The sequence below is a fragment of the Salminus brasiliensis genome, chromosome 6, assembly GCF_030463535.1.
Source record: "Salminus brasiliensis chromosome 6, fSalBra1.hap2, whole genome shotgun sequence".
In the NCBI taxonomy this organism is placed as follows: domain Eukaryota; kingdom Metazoa; phylum Chordata; class Actinopteri; order Characiformes; family Bryconidae; genus Salminus; species Salminus brasiliensis.
The window spans coordinates 3,809,643-3,826,887 of NC_132883.1; the positions used below are offsets into that span (position 1 = coordinate 3,809,643).

The following is a 17,245-nucleotide window of genomic DNA, read 5'->3' on the forward strand; positions in this document are numbered from 1 at the left end:
TGAAAAATCCTGACCTGGATAAGCGGATAACACTTGGATGGCTGGATGGATTGGGGTGATGTTGTTAAAGACCGGACAGCTAAAAACCATGGTGCCTGTGGCAAGCATGGTCACCACCACAGACTGCTGCCCTCTCCTGCGGTATTCCTGCCTTGTACCCAACGATTCACGGTAGGTAAGTAGATGGATGGATGGATGGTTCATGGCAATGTGGTGAGGGCTGGACAGCTAAAAACCTAATGTGGTGACCATGCTTGCCACAGACTGCTGCCCTCTCCTAGGGCCCAATGGTTCCATGTAGGTTCTGGAAACCACTGCAACCCTGACCAAGACGAAGTGCATAAGAAAATGAATGGATGGAAGGAGCGAGGTGGCCAGTGGTGGTCCTCCCAGTTGAGCTGGTTCACCTTGTCATCCTAAACACACTATGTAATTAAACCCAGTGAGCACAGAGTGACAGGAGACTCCATGGACGTCTATGGGCGTCCAGTTTTGAACCATTCTGGCCTGACTTGAACCGGTCCAAACTTTGAATGGCAGTTCATAGGGTAAGATACCAGATTTGCTGGTAGTTGGCTTTAGGTGGTCTGAGCTGGCGTTTCATTTTCAAGTTGGGAATAGGCATGTCATGCCAGTCAACCAGTATGGTAATGCATGCCAACAACCTTGGTCATGCTGGCTGACCAGTTCAAGAGCTAAGCTGATCAACCATCTTAACTAACTAATACATTCCATCAACCTCACCCAGGTCACCTAGTGCAAGTCTTTTATACATCTACTTCAGCAACTAGCAAGCGCACTTACTGTTTAACATGCTGTGTTTAGCCTGAGCACTCCCATTAAAGCCCTTCATTATCATTGTATTTAATAACAGCAGCTACACTAAACAGACAAAAGTATTGGGACACTTGCTCATTCCTTTCCAAAATCAAGGGTATTAAAACAGAGCTTATCCTGCTTCTGTTGGAGTATCCGTCTCTACTGTCCAGGGAAAAAGTTTCAAGTATTTTTATCATTGCTGTGAGGATTTGATTCCACTGCTCCACAGCTCAATGCTGAAAGGCTTTTCACCCCTCTAGCCAATATTCTATTGGCGGTACTTCTCTACAGAGACTAGACAAGCTGTGTGTGCAGATATGTGCCAGCTTAAAGTAGCTGAATGCATTCATTAGAAGGGGTGTCCACAAACATTTGGACACATAGTGTACTCAGCAGTACATTGGCACGCAAAAAAACACTTTCTTAGTCATGATGTTTATGACACGTGGATTCAGCCAATAGAACGGCATCTATGACACCAAGAGGACCAGTCTGGCACCATCTGGGACCATCATGATCACAGCACTGGTGTATCCTATTTTTTATCCCATTTTGCTTTGATGAGGATAACGTACCCTCACACAGAAGATAGACACACCCCACAAGGACAGGAATACAAATATGTGTGTGTCTATGTGTGTGTGTGTGTGTGTGTGTTGCCAATTACCTCAGCTATAAATACATGAGGCCTATCCGTCACCGAGTCTTTGGGTGGCTGCTTTAGCACCCTAATTGGTTTCAGATGCTCCTTCACATCTCTGAGCTCGCAACAGCGCCCTCCCACAGCCTGTGTGTGTGTGTGTGAGAGAGAGAGAGAGTGTGTAAAAGAGAGACAGAGAAAAGCCGCAGGGGAGAGCGAACAAGGCGAGAAGGGAAGATGAGTGACGGCTCAGAAGTAAATATGGGAAGAGAGCAGGAATAAACAAGAAGACGTTCAAAGTGTTCTTCCTCCTTTCTTCCTCTGGAGGCCTCGGCGCTTTGGCGGGAAGCTGCAAGATTAGCGGCTCAGTCAGACGCAGCATTTAGTTAGCCTGTTTTGTAGCCTCCTCGGTTTAAAGTCCTTTTTATTCAATTATAGCGTGTCTCTAAGTGCTAGATTTCACTCTCCCAGCATATGGAGTGAGTGAAGGCTTGCTGCTAGCCAAAATAAACTCTCTCCTCGGCAGACGGAGCGAGTTTTCAGGGCTTGGAAAACGTTAGAGTAGATGTTCTCAGACATGGGGCCCTATCTGACACCCTGCACAGGACGCGCCGCGATGCTGGTAGCTATCTTCCACCCCTCCAACAGTCTATTTTCACTCCTTCCGCCTGCGTCGTTTAAATAGTGACGCTGCTTGTGAAGCTATCTGCACTGATGGGCACGGTGGTCTCGAAATGAGGGGTGTTCAGGTCATTTTCTGGCGTATTGCTACGTATCTCGGCAGCAGAAAACACAGGAGGAGCTCCACTGACTGAAAACAGCCTAGACAGATGTTCATTCGTCAACAGTCAGACGTTCGTTGCTATCTTGGCAGTGAATTGTCAACACAGGCGTGTGCAGCCCGGCGCTCGTACACCCCCCCACGCTTTACACCACTGAAATAGCAACCCGCCAAGGTCAGTCTGACCGCACCTGGCTCTTAAAGGGAGCGATGGCGAGAGACACGCTGATTGGTTTATAACTGCAGGTTACGCCCAAACAAACACACCCATGATTAATTAGGAAACTCAGTACATGACTTCTGAGCATTTCGAGTTTCACGTCGTTACCATAGCAAAGACACACCGACTCACCCCCTAAATCAAGCGGCACGTGCACAGTTGACAGCTCACCAAAAAGATTGCTAAAATAGGGCCTATGGAGTTTTGCACCATATTTTTGCTTTTTGAAAAAGAAGACACTAGGGACACATGGGCGTCCACCGTGGTAAGGATGTTGTGGCCGGTGGGGCTTCAAGTAGGCCTAAGTTGTAGGGTGAGAGTGGGAGGAGCTTAAATACCTTTAAAAATATACAACTACATTAGCTTATTAACGGACAGAGCCTGTTTACACCTGGCATTTACACCAGAGCTTTTGTGATCGGATTGGATCAGGTGTAAAGGCACACCCCCCAAGATGCACCGGGATCAGACTGTAATTGGATCGCTCAAACCATATTCAGAGGTGGTCAGAGATTAATGGGGTTTTTTTGTCCACTTTTAACCCCATTAAACAGCCTATAATATAAGCCGATAATATGCCTTAGTGTGTGATAAGCCTTGCTGTGTTACGGGGTGTAATCGGAATGCGTTTTCTGAGATTGGATTTCATAAGGCAAGTGAAAATGCATTAATATGTTAATATAAGTAGTAATTGCTGTGGATCTTGGCTCTGAGAGCAGTATTAGAGCAGTATCTACTGCTCCACGGCGTGGTAGATCCCCCACCGTTCCTCTAAACTGCAACAATGGAATGTAGCGAAACTGAACAAAGACGTCAGGCACTGTGTGTAACCTCTGTGTGCGTCCATTGACTAATGGCTGATCAATGGACATACATTAACACCAAATTAGTATTGATCACAGGGTGCGAGGTTGCGCCGACTCTGACAGCTGCCCAGTGCAAACAGTGTAAGAAGTGACCAACTGCCCTCATTGATGTGCAGAGAAACCCCAAAGCGTCTTTATTTTACGTAGGAAAGCTGGACATCTGTTGTGCTGTTAAGGGATATAGCCTAACCTCAAGTAGGAACTTAAGAAGGCATTACGTTAAATGGACAAAAGTATTTGGACAGGTGTTTCATTCTGTCCTATTGCCACAGGTGTATAAAATCAAGCTCCTAGTCCTGCAGTAGGCCTTTCTTACACACATTAGTGAAAGAATGGGAGGTTCTGAAGAGCTCACTGAACTCCAGCGTGGTTCTGTATGTAATAGAAAACACCGCTGCACCAACAACAACAAGAAGTCAGCTGGTGCAATTTTATAATTTCCCTAGGATCTGCCTCCTAGATCTTCTCCCATCAACTGTGAGTGGTATAGCTGTGAGAGCAGCTCAGCCACCGAGTGTCTGTCAGACCACGAAAAGTTACAGAGCGGGGTCAGGGCCGAGTGCTGAGCTCAGAGCAGAGTGCAGAAAAGCCTCCAACTGACTCAGTAACTGCAGCAGAGCTCCAGACCTGCTGTTGCTGGTAGAGCTTAGAGCAAAGAATTGTTCTTCTATGGCATCGCTCAAAGAACCCTTCGTAGCACGTTTAATTTCAATAGTGTGATCTCACTGGAAGCCCTTCCTATGGTCAAGTCAGAGGAGGCTAAACACTATAATGAACAGTGCTAGAGCGCTGCAGGACCAGGACTTTCAAGCACCAGCCTGCAGCCTTTCTAATCCAGGTTTTGGACCAGTGAAGCTTGGTCACATTTACGAGACTTTACTAATGTTCTTTTTTTCACCCCCTGCAATCTCTAAACACCAATTAGAGCTATTTGACTCGAGGGAGTCTCATGGAGTCCTAAACGGCGATAAATCCATTAAATCCCGCTCATTAGAGGACGAGCCTCATTACATCCGAGCGCTAGGAGGAGGAGGAGGAGGAGGAGGAGGAGAGCACTGGCTCTCACTTCGTGCTCCCGCCGTGCACGCGGCCACAGTCATTAACGCCGGCTGAGATAATTACAGCTGCCTGCTGTCAGCTAATCAGACCATCAACATCGACACGGGGCTGAGGGAAATCATTCGTGCCCCACGCGGTAAACCCACTTCTCCATTACAAGCCTGCTGATACAGGCCAACTGACACTAAAAGCAAAAAACAGGCCAAGAGTAGCAATGGAGGCCCATTTGGTGTTTTTGTCTGGAATGGCACATGTGACTCAACCGCAATTCTGGGTTTGTCGGTTCAAGCTAAACAATGAATGTATGTAGGAAAAGCTGTATAATTCATAATAATAATAATAATAATAATAATAATAATAATAATAAATAAGGCACTGTCATTATAACCGGAGGATCGCTAGCTCAAATCCCAGTCTTGCTGCTAGCCATCAGCAGCCAGAGCCAGAGAGAGCACAACTGGCCTTGCTCTCTCCAGGGTGGGTAGAAGGCGCCTTCTCCCCGCATCATTCCAGGGCACTGCTGGTTGGAACTGGCGTCTGCTGGCCGGTGCATCAGAGATGGGTACCCAGCACTTTCCTCCAGATGTGTTGGTTGCCTGGTGCCGTTGCATCGGCGGCAGTTTGGAAAAAGAGGCGGTGACTGGCTTTGCATGCGCTGGACGAGACAGGGGTCGGTCTTCACCCTCCCAGTGTCAGGAACATTGCATGTGATAAGGGGGGGGGGGGGTGGAGGGGGGATATGTATGGGTTGGGTAATTGGCGATCCAAACTGGGGAGAAATTTAATATAAAATCTGAAATAAAATAAAAACAATTTGAGAACAATTCAAACTTCAAAAACACTTTAAATCACTGTTATTTTGCACTTTTTACAGAGTGGGTTTGATCCAGGGCTTTCTTTGATGTCAAATAGCTACAAAAAAAACTAAAACAAAATGTGTGGCTATTTTTCATCAAATAAAAAAATAAATCAAGTAAAATGAAGCCTTCATACAGTACAATGTCAAGTCAAGTCAAGTCAGTTTTATTTGTATAGCTTTTTACAACTGTTGTCGTCACAAAGCAGCTTTATATAATTAGTAATTAATGAAAGACAGAGATAAAAAGGAGAAAGAACGTAAATAACGTAAGACATGAAGGATCAAAGACCCCCAGTGAGCAGACCCCAACGGCGACAGTGGCAAGGAAAAACTCCCTCAGAGCTGGTGGAGAAACCAAGACTCACAAGGGGGACCCGACCCATCCTCCTCTGGTGAGAACTATTTATTAATTATTGATTAAAATGACCAAACCAGATTCAGCAGATAGTTAATAGTGGTGATATTAATAATAGTGGCAGATAGTTAAGAGTCCATTTAGGTTTTAACATGGTCATTAAACAGGTAGCAGTGGTAGGAGGGTGTGCCGCTGGTATGGTATGGGTGGTGGTGTGTGGGGAGCCTACTGGTCGGACTGGTACAGGGGACCTCAGCGGGCAATCTTCCAGCAGGTCAGGCTGGGTGGCCATTTACTCAGGGAAGGTAAAAAGAGAGAGTTAGTTCTGAGAGGATTTTATGGAGAGCAGAGAATGTTGAGCAGTGTTCTCTGGAATGATGGTTCTTCTCTTTGCATTGCCCAGCTTGGAAAGGTCAGCCATGCTGAAGCACCCCTGGAGAAATGAGGGTTGAGGGCCTTGCTCAAGACTCCATTAGTGGTACCTAATATGGAAAGGCTGATACACGGCATTGTGTGCACATTTATCATAAACCATAGGGTTTATATTTTAAATGATACATACATATATATTGCATACACAGAATATAGTCCATATGTTTTTGGACAACCATTCTAATGTATGCACACAATGCATGAGCTAGAGGGGTATAAAGCCCCCCAGCATTGAGCTGTGGAGCAGTGGAAGAGCTGTGTTCTCTGGAATGATGGTGGTGGAGCTCCATCCAGTACCTTTGAGATGAGTTGTGGAGTTAGGAACGATTGAACTTTCAGATTCAATGCACAATGCATTGGTTTTGGTCTCTTCATGGTTCTTCTGATAATTTTCATAAATCTCAGAGGCAGTTTGATTGGGGACAGCTGAGTCCTGTTTTGCACGGTAAACTAAACTCTTTATGAGAGGATTGTGATTTTGAAACAATGCTCAGTACACAGAGAGACACTGTAGAGTGGCTTAAAGTGTGGAGAATCAGTGCATAGCACTGAACAACTGCAGAAGGGAGGGACTGCTCATCCACGGCTTCTTCTGAAATCAAGGGTATTAAAAAGGTTGTCCTGCTTCTGTTGGAGTAACTGTCTCCACTGTCCAGAGAAGAAGAAGGCTTTCTACTAGATCTTGGAGGAGGAGCACTGATGTGAGGATTTGACTGCATTCAGCAACAAGAGCAGCAACAATGATCACCACCCCACCTCATCCTTGACGCTGGCCTACAAAGCCCAGAACGGACCAGCCAGCCCCTCCATACTTGATGGTAATGGTCAAAAGCCGATCTGCACCAAGAGCCCTTCCAGCTTCGAGTACGGCTCGGCTCGACCCGCCATCCCTCAAAATCCACGGAAGATGAGCGTCCAGGCTTTTTACTGTCCTGCACCGAAGTGGTGGAACGAACTTCCCCTGGGTGTCCGAACAGCAGAGTCCAACACTCGCTGTCCTCAAACCCAGACTGAAGAGCCTCCTCTTCTGAGAGGACTTGGGCGAATAGCAGAGTGGTCTCCTTACTGACTTGTGTTTAGTAGAGTTTAAGATTAGAGGATCTTTGTATTTTGAGCCTTTTCAAACTACGAGGTTTTTCTTGGGTAAATAGCAAAGCCCTTTTGTAAGTCGCTCTGCAGAAGAACGTCTGCTAAATGCCGTAAATGTAAATGTCATCCTCAACTACCCAGTTTATCCCAAAGTACTGGATAGAGCACCACCACCATCATTCCAGAGAGCACAGTTCTTCCACTGCTCCACAGCGCAATGAATTGGTCGCTCTCTGCTAATCTGTAAATTCCTATCAATCGAATGAAGAATTGAGGTATGGATCCACCAGTGTTCTTTGAAGTTTATGAGTTTAACTTATTTTCACTTTTACCATTAATGAGCAGTTTATAAATGTTTATAATGCAATTGATGTAAATAACAGTAAACATGTCATTATAATTCTATACTAAACCAGTTTCCTGCACTTTTGCAAATAGAATATGACTTTCTGGAGCAGAAAAAAAAAATATATATAAAATATATATGTATATGTTTATTTAAAATAAAAATATATATTTCAAGAAATAAAGAAGAAACTGTGAAAACATGTATTCCCGGTCACTATTCTGACCAATGAGAAACTACACTTGCATGGGTTGCATATTAAACTCAATAAATAATATAATTGTATTTAATTTTATAATAATATAATTTTTTTATAAAACTCAGACTTTCACATGCACTGAAAAATGACTGCATTTCATTTTATAGGTCAAAAATGGCCCTTAATTCATTTCTAGAAGTGTGTTCGACGGGACAACAACAAATAAACCCTGAATTTAGTACTGAAACAGGAAGAGCACTCACCGCGTGAAGGAAAGGCGGCCTGTATCTCTTCATTTAAGACCCAAGATGAGACAAAGGCCCCGTGCTGAAGTGCAGGCCCTTGTGTGAATGAGGATGTACTAAACCTTTGCTAACCTGTAGCGCCCAAGATAAAATATTTATATATGCTATTGTCTAATGGGCCGCTCGCCCGGGAGGGCTTTAATTTGTTTTTCTGCTTGGTGAATGAATCCCGGCCCCATCATCAGGACGCCGTGGGCGACGGTGATTATCTCCCTCCATCCTTGGCCCGCTGATCAAGCCAGCCCTCAGACATTTGAATGGTCAAACTGCACTTACAATTACGCCTCATCTGCTGGAGCGCATTTCCATAGATTAAAGGTGAGCTGGAGACACTTGAGGGAGACACGTAGGTTCCCCACTCTCTCACTCTTGCGCACTCTCTCTCTGCTCTCTCGCTCTTTTGCGCTCTCTCTCTCTCACTCTCTCTCTCTCTCTCTCTCTCTCTCTCTGCTCTCTTTTCAACACACATTCACTTCATCTTCACATCTGTCTGTCCGTGCCTCACCACTCTAATGAAGAACATCATTATGAAAAGATCTACAAACGAGCTCATATCAACATGAGAGACATGCTAACTGCCTTAAGCACATACACTATATGGACAAAAGTATTGGGACACCGGCTCATTCCCTGTTTCTTCCAGTGGTTTGGATCATTGCTGTGAAGGTATGATTGCACTGATTGGATGTTGAATGGTCACCACCCCACCTCATCATCCACAACTCCCTTACACCTCCCAAAGGCATTGGATAAAGCACAACCATCATCCCAGAGAACACAGTTCCTCCACTGCTCCACAGCCCAATGCTGGGGGGCTTTATACCCATCTAGCCCATGCCCTGCCAATAGGTCCACGATTATCTGCACCCGGGAGTCCTATTCTATTAGCAATACTTCTTTACCGGGCCTAGACAAGCTGTATGTGTGTGTACTTGCACATCTGGATCAGCAACGGATGCAACTTAGAGTAGCTGAACACATTCTTTAGAAGGGGTGTCCACAAATATTTGGACACATAGTTTATATGCCATTCTACAGTTTCTGTAACTGACGTTATAATTAGCTGAAATCATACAGTATTAATATAATTAGAAGGCAGATCTCTCAGACCAAAGGGAAGCACTTCATACTAGAATTGCCCGTAGAAATTAGTGGCAAGATGTTCTGTGTGGGTCCACTGTAGCAATAGAGATTGAGTTTGAGGAGCTGATTGGACAGCTATTACAGACAAAAGGCACTACTCCCATGCTATCAGAGAGACCATAATAATCAAAGATGGATAGAAAGAGAGAGAGAGTGATGGAAGAGACTGAGAGAGAGAGGGATAACAGAGGTGGAGTGGGGAGAGAGAGAGAGAGGGAGAGAGTAAAGTGAAGCACTCATTGCTTTCCGTCACCTCTGTCTCGCACACAGTCATCGAGTAGATCAGAGAAAGTGACCGCGATAAAGTGGAGGGCATGGAAGCCTCTCAGGAGAAGCTGGAGTTCAAGGCCTTATTGTTCTTTCATCTTGAATCCAGACGAACGAGTCAACAACAGCCACCCTTGCCACAAACCCACGAGTGAACCTCCATTCTGGCCCAAAACAAAGGACAGAAAACATCAAAGCATGGACAACATTAACGTCTAAAGCCAGGTGGTGATGCTGGAGGTGGCAAAACACAGGGACAGTAGTTGAAGCAGCTGTGAACACTAGTTTTTATAATGCTATACTGAGCCACCCTGCTCACCTGCATGGGATGTCTCTGCTTTTTCATCTGTAACTTCCATTGGCAAGTTCCAACATAGCCTCTTGAAAATGTAGGAGCACTCCTCTAAAAAGGGGAAGATGTATTTTGGGGTGGTGGCATAGAACAATCCATTTTAGTGCCAAGAACCTTTTAAAGGCATGTTTGGACCTCTTCTGAGAAATGGGGAGAGTTCTGAGGACTTGGAACTTTGAGCTAATGAACAGTAGTAGGAATCAGAGATGGAACCAACAGGGAGGAGATGAAGTGATAGTAGGGTGTGAAGACTTCTTCACAACCTATGATTTGTAGAAATGGAAATGTATTAATGCTAATTGTGGAAGGAGGAGGAGCTTCGCGCTTTCCAAACGTCAGTTATTTCATCATTTAATTCAGTATGAGGAATCTTTTTAAAGTCAGAACGTAGTAATTCGTTTTGTAATTTTTCATACAATGCACCAAAATCAAGATCTTCCAAGATTTCCCTCAGGAATCTTTAAAACTTGAGTACCAGGAATATATTTGGACAATGCCAAGCCTAATAGAAATGCAAGTGTGAACACACCTAAGACTCATTTACACCAGATCCAAATCCCATCGCTCAATCCCAGCCCCTCCAAGACACGCTCCACAACCAAAACTCCTCCCAGTACAACCAGAACTTATTTTCTGTAATTCTAACCCTAAACTAACATAAACTCAACCTACTACACCTAAACCTAAACCTAAACTTAACCTTCTACACCTGAACCTAATTCCAACCCTAACCTAACCTAAGCATAACTTTACCTACATCTCAACCCATACCTAAATGTAAACACATCAGCCCCTCCAAGACACGCTCCACAACCAAAACTCCTTCCAGTACAACCAGAACTTTTCTGTAATTCTAATCTTAACCTAATCTAAATTTAACCTTCTACACCTAAACCTAATTCAAACCCTAAACTAACCTAAACTAAACTTTACCTACATCTCAACCCATACCTAAACGTAACCTGCTACACCTTAACCTAAACCTAAACTTAACCTACTAAACTTGAACCTAATTCTTACCCTAAACTAACCTAAACTTAACCTACTACACATTAACCTAAACCAAAACCAAATCTTAATTTATTACACCTACCTAATTCTAACCTTAATCTACACCTAAACCTAACCTTCTACACCTGAGCCTAATTCAAACCCTAAACTAACCTAAACCAAACTTTACCTACATCTCAATACATACCTAAACTTAACCTTCTAAACATAAACTTAACCTACTACACCTAAACCTAAACCTAAGATTAATCTACTAAACCTGAAGCTAATTCTAACCTTAACCTAATCCAATCATAACCTATTCTATATCTGAACCTAATTCAAACCCTAATCTAAACTATATTTAAAATAAAAAAAGAAGTTAAGTAAAAGAAGTTAAGAAATTTAAGTTAAGAAAAGTAGGCCACAGTTTTCTGAATTCTTCTTCAAGTTCATGACAGGCTGGGTTGTGTGAATTTGGAAAAACAGCGACACCAGTGGACAGGAGGTCCTTGTGAATTGTAAAATATGTATAAATATGTATGTGCAGATGTTATGAAGTTCTTGGGTGCACTTGGGTGAATTTTATGAGATCTTGTTGATATGATATTTCTGAATGATTTTATTACCACATTGGCAAGTCTGGGTGTCATTAATGGTTCAAATGAATGGCCTCTAGTCATCTCTCCAACTTTGCCCTAAACGTTGAAGAGCTTTTAGCAAAGTGTTTTGACCAGTCAAGGCAAAGTAGCCTTTGCTCTGTCGAAACGGATATCAGAGACATCTCTGTTTGAGTCTGTCGTTTCTGAAGCATGTCATTTGCATTTGGTAACGCAGAGTGATTACACTTGTGTTTGGAGTGAACGATCACTTCTTTAAAAGTTTTAGTACCTTGAATCTCCAGGAATTTGAGTCCATGTTGATATGAAACAGGTCAGGAATCCTGTCTGGATAGCTAGCGACACTCCGAGCTGTTCGTTTCCTCACAGAGAAGCGAGAGAAACAAAAATAAATACTCAGTGATTGATCCTTTTAAAAATATCAACTTCAGGCATGACGTAAACCAAAGAAATCCACATCACCTTAATTCAATTTCATATATCAGTGTCACATCTGCAACAGACCTAGACTCCAATTATTCCCCAAATCTGCAGTAGAGATGTAGCTTGGAATAATGTTTAACTAAGCCATTCCAAAGTGAGGCTAAAAGCCTTGAGGAAACAATGTGTGCTGTCTTTGAGTGTGACAGTAGGGTGGAGGGCTTTAGATAAAGTGGTCTCCATTTCAAGCAGTTGTTAGATCTGACCCAAACACTGTCCTGCATGGAGTCTCAAGCTCTTGGCTCAGTGGTAATCACAGTTCTTAAGCAAGAGCTTTAATCAAACCTGATTCATTGACCTACCTTGAAAACCTGAGTCTAACCTACACTATAAAAGCCCATTTTTAATAAAATTCCAATGACTTTTGTAGAATTACAAGGGGAGATAACTCTGAGACCTTTGACCTTCTGGGCATATTCTCATTTGAGTAAGAAGGCCAGATCCCATTCATGAACAGTAAAAAAAAGACTGAGAGATACTAAGCAACAGGAAGGAGAGAAGGTGATGAAAACTTCATCACGGCACATGGATGGTAGAAGGTGGTAGGTGGTTGGACTGGAAGGAGAAGGAGCTTTAAACATAGGTGTCCTCCTCACAAGCTTTAATTATCTCATAACTCCATTAAGTTTAAAGAATCATCTGATTTAAATGATCTTCATATATTGACCTTAAAGTTATCTTGAGAACCTGAGACCAACCAAAGCCAAGTTGCACAAGATTTGCCCTGAACTCAACTGTACTCCAATGAAATTCCAGTGGATGTTTTGTCGATAATTGAGGAGTAAATGAGTAAACTGTATGAGTTGCGAGAACTTTGAAAACTTGGGTTTTGTTGGGTAGCCCAACAAAATTCCATCTGAACCGGCCTGTGGCCTAATATAAGTCTGTCTGATCTCAGCTTGAATGGAAATCAGATGAATTCTTCGCAACTCAACAGTCGGCTGATAAAATTGAAGGTGAACTTCACTGTAGCCTCTTTGCTCAGGCCTTCCTGTCCAAACTGAACTGCAGCAAAATTCCTTAATAACTCAACTGTAGCCAGATATGATCAGTCCAAAACGTCTTCGTCTTAGACCAACAAAATTCTGTCCTAGGGGAAGAGGTTATTGCAGGTACGAGGTTATTGCAACACTCCTGGTCAGAATGGATGAGGTGGATGAGTTCTTTGTCCACCTAACCCATTCTGACCAGGAGTGTTTTGCCTTGTCGCTGCAACCTAACTCTGGGTCTGAGTAAAACAGCTTGAAGAAAGTAGCTGAAGTCTCCTTTTACCCACTCTGCTTCTTGTCTGACAGATGGAAAGCTCAGCAGGGTTCATTTGGCCAGTGGTGGACCTCCACCGCTTTAATCTTTGAGTTGTTGTCCCTGTTGTTATTCTACATATTTTGGTAGGGAAACGTAAGAAGTGGCGCTGATGGAGTTTTGTTTTGTGTGAGGTTGTGGATAGATGACCTCTTAAATTCATCCTGACAGAGGAACAGGGGGAGAACACTTTCTGACACACAGGCCGTTCAAGCTATAAGATACACACTCGTTTTTTTCCCCCCGTCCCTTCATTTCCGCTTTCCCTTGCTTTTCGGATCTGTTTCACTGTTGAAACCTCGCGATTCCTTGCTCCGGTTTTCTTTTCATGCTGACTTTTGGCTATACTCACAGTTTTTAATTCCTCACACCTGCCAGTTTCTTGGGTGTCTATCAGTCTCCTCTCTGTCTTTAACATCTGATAAGATCTGTCAGTCATCACTCAAGCGCTGCAAAGCACTGCAACCCAAAAAAAATACTTTTAATAAAAAGGTAATATTACAATTACCAAAGTATTCAGTTTGACTCCAACAATAAATATAAATATGTGAAGGAATTTCAAACACAGAAACAGGCCTTTAATGATCTCTTGAGCTCTAGGTCTATAAACCCTTTGCAAGGTACAAGGTATTATACATGTAGAAGGAGAAGATAGGGGAGATTGAACAGATCGTAGGGAGAGAGGTACGAGGACAGAGATAAAGTACATGTCTGATGGAAAGACATGAGGCTGAGGGACAGGGAAAGAGAGAGAAGGCTGAGAGGGATAGAGATGAAGAGAGAGAGAAGACCGAGAGGGACAGAGATGAAGAGAGAGAGAAGACTGAGAGGGACAGAGATGAAGAGAGAGAGAAGACTGAGGGACAGAGATGAAGAGAGAGAGAAGACTGAGAGGGACAGAGATGAAGAGAGAGAGAAGACTGAGAGGGACAGAGATGACGAGAGAGAAGACTGAGGGACAGAGATGAAGAGAGATAGAAGACTGAGAGGGACAGAGATGAAGAGAGAGAGAAGACTGAGGGACAGAGATGAAGAGAGAGAGAAGACTGAGAGGGACAGGGATAGAGAAAGAGAAGACTGAGGGACAGGGATAGAGAGAGAGAAGACTGAGGGACAGAGATAGAGAGAGAAGGCTGAAAGGGGCAGAGATGAAGAGAGAGAGAAGACAGAGAGGGACAGAGATGAAGAGAGAGAGAGAAGGCTGAGGGACAGAGATGAAGAGAGAGAGAAGACTGAGAGGGACAGAGATGAAGAAATAGAAAAGACTGAGATGGACAGAGGTGAAGAGAGAGAGAAGACTGAGGGACAGAGATGAAGAGAGAGAGAACACTAAGGGACAGGGATAGAGAGAGAGAAGACTGAAAGGGACAGAGATGCAGAGAGAGAGAAGACTGAGGGACAGAGATGAAGAGAGAGAGAAGACTGAGAGGGACGTGAATGGACAGAGAAAGAACGCTAATGGACAGAGAGATGGAGAGAAGAAGAGAAGAGAGAGATGTAAGGCTGGTGGACAGAGATTGTGTGAGACGGTGAAAAAAGACTGATGGACAGCGACAGAGATGAAGAGAGAAAGAAGAGATGGAGTGAGAGAGGGGGACTGAGAGACAGATATGGACTTAAGGACAGAGTGAAGATGTGTGAGATGAAGAGAAAAATAGAGATAGGAGGGAGAGATGGGGGTGGAGGGAGGCAGGAGCGCTGTAGATGAAACGCTGAAGGCAGTAATGTGAATGGAGTGTTTTCCTCTCGGCCTGTCCCCAGCTGCCCATCAAAAACTAATATCCTCAAATTTGACGCTTATGTTGTCCTTTGAAATCTGTGTCTAATGCTATAAGCCAAACCTGGCTCCTCTGAAACTGAGCACTGTTCCAGCATTCCAGCCTCCCTCTCTCTCTCTCTCTCTCTCTCTGCCTCTCCCTATCTCCCTCAGGACTTCAGGACCTACAGCGTTCTCCATCCAGTCTGGTAACCCCCCACATCCAGAAATAAAAATCCTCCCGGCCTCCTTCTGTGTCTTCCCTCTCCTTCTCACTCCCCCCCCCGCCTCTCTCTCTCTCTCTCTCTCTCTCTCTCTCTCACTCCCTCGCTCCCTCTCTCTGCAGTCGTTTCTTTCTTTTTTTTTTTAAATACAGTAACACAATCTGTGGGGAAACTGATATAATCTTTTCAAAACTATAAAAGTCACTCACCCAGAGAAACATCTGCACGGTCGAATTTAAAACAAACTGTCAGGGAATCGGGTAACCCCATAAAGAGAGAAAGAGAGAGAGAGAGAGAGAGAGAGAGAGAGAGAGAGAGAGAGAGAGAAAGCATGAGAGAGAGAGAGAGAGAGAGAGAGAGAGAGAGAGAGAGAGAGAGAGAAAGCATGAGAGAGAGAGAGAGAGAGGTACCACAGGCGGTTCTTTTTCACTCCTTTTTACCTCTCCTCTGACACTCCACCCCTCGTTTCTCCCTGTTTATCCCTCCATCGGCCGATCACTCCATTCCCGTAAATTCCATCGCTTTTCTCCCTTGCATCTCGCCGAAGCCCACCCAAGGTCCGCTCCTTTAGGGAGGCTGTTTTTATTAAGTATTAAAGAGCTGCTAAGCATTATGGTCCTCTTTCTTCCCTCTCTTTTCTACTAACTCCAGTTCTGGATGCCTTCCAGCGCCCCCCTGTCCCTACAATAACATTCCCCTCAGGAGGAGTTCCAGATAAATGTTTGATGTTCGCAGGTGATTCGCACATTCATCAGTGAGATTGGAGACACCGCGGTCATGGTTTTCCTCTGCTGCTTAAACACCGTTCCTGAAACAAGGGTCCATTTTCTCAAAACAGTTCCTTCAAACCCCAAAACACGACTTCACTTTCACAAAAACAGCTCGGTTCACCCCCAAAATGCCCTAAATGGCCAAAAAACCTTCATCAGCGGCAAAAAGAAATAATCAGCAAGTCAGACGGTGCATTACTGCAATACCTTCTTTACCACTATTCACAGAGAGCCATTCAGGATACGGTTATTAATGTGTTATATATACAGTATATACAGCAGGATAACACATTTATGGGCCGGGGATGGAGACTTGGCTTTTCTTCTAAAGAAAGCCACTAAACCAGTTGCCTTAATATGGAACCACAGTGACGTGAACTAGCCTACATTTCGCTGCTGCGTCTCCAAAATGGCAACTTTACAGTAGAAGGAAAAAAATGTCTCAACTTTCAATGGAAGTCAATGTAAAGAACAAACGTCAGATTGATATTAAGTCAAAAAATAAAAAATGTGAAAAATGGAGATTCGTCCCGGTCAGCCATAACCCAGCCAACATGCTCATGAGGGGCTTATGTGGATGGAGTGTGGGCTAGAAGGGTTCCAGGTGGGTTCCAGGTGGGTTCCAGGTGGGCATGGGTTCTGAATGTGTTTTAACTTGGATCCAGTTGGGCTTCCCAAATGGGCCCCATCGATACAGGTCACCTTAATCTCAAATGGATCCTATCTAGGCCCAGATGGGTCCCTCTTGGTCCTATCACTGACCCTGGTGGGAATCCATATGTAGGGCCAGCATGGACCTCAGGGACAAAACATTCTGGTTCCCAAGTGGGCTACCCATACAGGCCCCCCATGGGCATGCTAGCCTGCGTAATATTGAGTTGGAGCCCCTTGTGCTACCACAAAAGATCTGACCAATCGAAACATGGACTACACAAGACCTCTGCAGGCGTCCTGTGGTGCCTGGTACCAAGACGAACCTTAGCAGCAGATCCTTTCATTTTGGGTGGGGCCTCCATGAGCATTAATGAATCTTAGGTGCCCATGACCCCTTCTATGGTTTAACGGTTGTCCTTCCTTGGAGCACTTTTGGTTTGTACTGACCACTGCATACCACTGTGGGAACAGCCCACAAGCCATACCTGATGTTTTGGAGATGTTCTGACCTGGTTGTCTAGAACATCACAGTTGGTGTCTCAGATTCTTACGCTTGCCCATTTTTCCCCACCTCAGCACCTCCATCACCTTCTAGATCTGACTGTTCACTTGCTGCCTAATGCGTAGATCCCATCCCCTGACAGATGCCACTGTCAATGTTTTTCCCTTCATCTGTCGGTGGTATTAATGTTATGGCAGATTCATTAGTAAACCTGA

At 44.2% G+C, this 17,245-nt stretch overlaps 1 long non-coding RNA gene across 1 annotated transcript in view; it reads right to left on the bottom strand.

The window, feature by feature from the left end:
* LOC140556734 (uncharacterized) overlaps positions 1 to 11,698 on the bottom strand; it is a 19,166-nt gene extending 7,468 nt beyond the window's left edge. Inside the window, exon 1 of the long non-coding RNA XR_011979758.1 lies at positions 11,614 to 11,698. This is a non-coding gene — a long non-coding RNA (uncharacterized lncRNA). The remainder of the gene's footprint in view (positions 1 to 11,613) is intronic.
* Positions 11,699 to 17,245: the final 5,547 nt, after the last annotated feature.